The sequence below is a fragment of the Lolium rigidum genome, chromosome 2, assembly GCF_022539505.1.
Source record: "Lolium rigidum isolate FL_2022 chromosome 2, APGP_CSIRO_Lrig_0.1, whole genome shotgun sequence".
Classification (NCBI taxonomy): Eukaryota; Viridiplantae; Streptophyta; class Magnoliopsida; order Poales; family Poaceae; genus Lolium; species Lolium rigidum.
In genome coordinates, this window is record NC_061509.1 from 36,161,952 (window position 1) to 36,165,141 (window position 3,190).

General features: G+C 39.4%; 1 long non-coding RNA gene across 1 annotated transcript; it reads left to right on the plus strand.

The window, feature by feature from the left end:
- Nucleotides 1–585: 585 nt before the first annotated feature.
- LOC124686233 lies at nucleotides 586–2,651 on the plus strand. Its single transcript, XR_006997764.1, has 3 exons — nucleotides 586–692; nucleotides 1,550–1,673; nucleotides 1,889–2,651. It is a non-coding gene; the product is annotated as an uncharacterized LOC124686233 (long non-coding RNA).
- Nucleotides 2,652–3,190: the final 539 nt, after the last annotated feature.

Here is a 3,190-nt window from a genome sequence, read left to right on the forward strand (position 1 = left end):
TTGCTATTCTTTTTTAGTTATTATTAGCACGCTACATGTTAATTCGTACGGATGGATTTCAATAAAAAGGTTGAAAGTTAATTTCTTTTTCAATTTTATTAAATTCAACGTGACCAACATTTTCTTTGACGACATAGACAATTTAAATGATGGAAGTGAAATCACATGTGTATACATATAACTTGATACTTAAGGTTACTTGTATATCTTGACACTCGATGGAGTCAGTCACATAAAGATGAGAGCTATATATAAGAACCTGTGACTGCAAATCAGCAAATTGTGAATCAAACCAGTGGCACGCGGACGATAGCATGCAAATATAGGTTGTTCTTCCTTCACACAGTGATCCCATTTCCTCCAGCTCACTTCGCTTCGCCCCTCCCGGGAGTTCCCAGTTGAAGTGGTAGAGAAGCGAGGCGAGCACGATCTCCATGCTGCCATTGTCGCACGCACGGCTTCTCTACCACGGAAGCCCACTATCTCCATTCACGACGCAGTAGAAGCCATTGTCCGTGTTGTATGATGACCCAACGTCTGCGAGGAAGAAGAATGCCAGCCTCGCTCCCAGTCTAGCTCGGATGGCACCCCCTCCGCCTCGCCGTCAACTTGCCCACTTCAATTCCGCCGGCCGTGTGGCAGGATGTGACGTCCTCGCTCGCTCAATCTCCTCACAGCCATCAACAATGGTGGTGAGTAGTATTTTCTGTTTGTTTAATTATTTTAAAATTGATGCAAATGAGATATGCAAATTTTGTGAGTGACATATGCAAATTTATCTGATTTGTTTGATCCAGACGTTGTGAGTGACATATGCAAATTTCATTGATGTATATGGTGGCAAATGGTTGTTGTTCTTATTTATTTGATGCAAATGCTCTCTATATAGTATCTGGTCCCCTTTAGAATGGTATCTGAATCGGAATGCAAAGATAAAATTCCATACAGTACGTACTGTAGTGTTTTAGTTGTTTGGCCTGTGAATTCCAATTGTATAGATGAGGCGTGGGTGCAATGGCGACAGAGTTTCTGAATTTTAGATTTCTTTCTTTGTGAATTTCAGAATATAGCAACTACTTGGTTAACGATTGCAGTACAATATGTTCACTGGAAGTACCTAATTGAGGTATCTTTTTTCCATTTGTTGCTCAGTGGTAGATGCTATATAAGATGTTAAGAAACTAGAGAAATCCACATTCAACTATATCCTTCCAGGCTATGGCTCAGCCTCCCAAACTTACAGTTCCCTTTTATTCGACATGCTATATATATATTATATAGGTGTAGAGACCCATGGATTGGATGATGGTGGTGGTGTTTTGATTCAATGGAGTAATGGAGAAGTACAATACATGATTTCTGGACAGATCAATCAGTGTTGTCTCACATTTGTCTCATTGTATTGCTTCATTTATCTGCATCAGTTTGACTGGAACAGCATGCATGAAATGTAGTGATGGGAGATTATTTCCATGAGAGAGAGAATTTTTTCTGAAGATCTGCAATATGACTATGTCCGCTGACTCTTGTCCTTGTGTAAATTCATTAGGTCTGATGAGTATCAGGTGTTATGAGAAGTTAAAAGCTGCAAGAGAACAATGAAGAAAGGCTGGCAAGATTGTGCTCTCTAAAAGATGCCCATATAGATTGGCAACAACGACCACTGACTCAAGGTATCGACATGAAATCATGCTCAACCAGTTGGTAGCCTGGTATTTCTTAGAGAGATACTACTCACTACATTGCTTGATTGAAGATTGACTTGCATTGTACTCCACTACAGTTTTATTACCCTTTGCAGAATTTCATTATTTTGGACAGCCACAAAGATATTTTGTAGGCTGTCACATATAGTATCGGATCTCATGCCCATCATTTATGTAAACAGAGTTATCATGTAACTGACTCAAAATATTACCTGAGCTAGCCCGTGTCATCGCTGCCATTGTCCAATCCTATCATTGTCATCATATGGACCAGGACCTCAAAGCTGAGAAGTTCCTATTTATCGGCAAGGAGAAGGACTGAAGGAGGAGCCTCCACTTGCCAACCACAAATCCAGGTAACTTTGTTTTGGTTGCACCTTAAGTGATTGTTGTAATAAAAAAAATCTATCGTTGGCATTTGATAATAATAATTAGTAAGTTACATAAATTGGATGCCTTCCTACTTTTGATGTACTTTGTATTGATCAACTCAAGTTCATACAGATAAGGAAGTTTGATGCTATAGAGTAGAGGAATGCATTTTTCACTGGCATATGTCGGCATATGAGCTTGCATTTCTTCATTAAAAATTTAAGAGCAGTTGTTAGTCCCGGTTGTTTTGGGGTAACTGTACCAGCTCTTGTGAGTTAGATGTGTTGGATACTAGCATATAGTTGGATAGTTTGATAGTAACTCTTGGTAAGTTAAATTAGAAGTAACCTGACAAAAGAAATCCCTGTGGGGTTCTATCTATACCAAAGATCTTGCTACCTGCTCATTGCATTGTCGTTGATAAATAATGTGTCTTCCTACTTGGGAGGTTGCATTCATGCGATTGAGTGACTGCTAAACTATGCTCGATTTTCCTATTGTCAAAAAATACTCAATGTACATCACTTGAGTAGCACTGCTTTGTTTGTACAGGGCATAGCTATAGTATTTAAGGTATGTCATTTAGACATCGGGAAAATTTGCTACAGGACACCGTTATTTTCTGGCATTTGCCAAAACACACCACCCGATTGTGTCTTTGCCAGGTACCATTACAATTCTGTGGCACATTTGCCAGAACACACCACCTGGCCGAAAACGGAAAGTTATGCATTTTGTCTTCAAAACCAGTCATCCCAGGTAAAAGTGCAAAACTTTCCGTTTTTGGCGAGGTGGTGTGTTCTGGCAAATGTGTCACAAAATTGTAATGGTACCTGACAAACACACAATCGAGCGGTGTGTTTTGGCAAACGCCAGAAAATAACAGTGTCCTATAGCAAATTTTCCCTTAGACATTTTATCCATGGTAGAAAAATAAAATCATTAACTCTGATTTCAAAAGAAAAGTTGGCCTTCGCCGGTTGAAGCCAGAGGAGACTTGCTCTTTCTCAAATCATTGTACGGAGGATGTAAGCTCTCAATTAAGCAACTTCAGCTCTTAAGATATGAAAAATATACATGCTGCTGAAATGTAAGCATAAAAGTGGATTGCT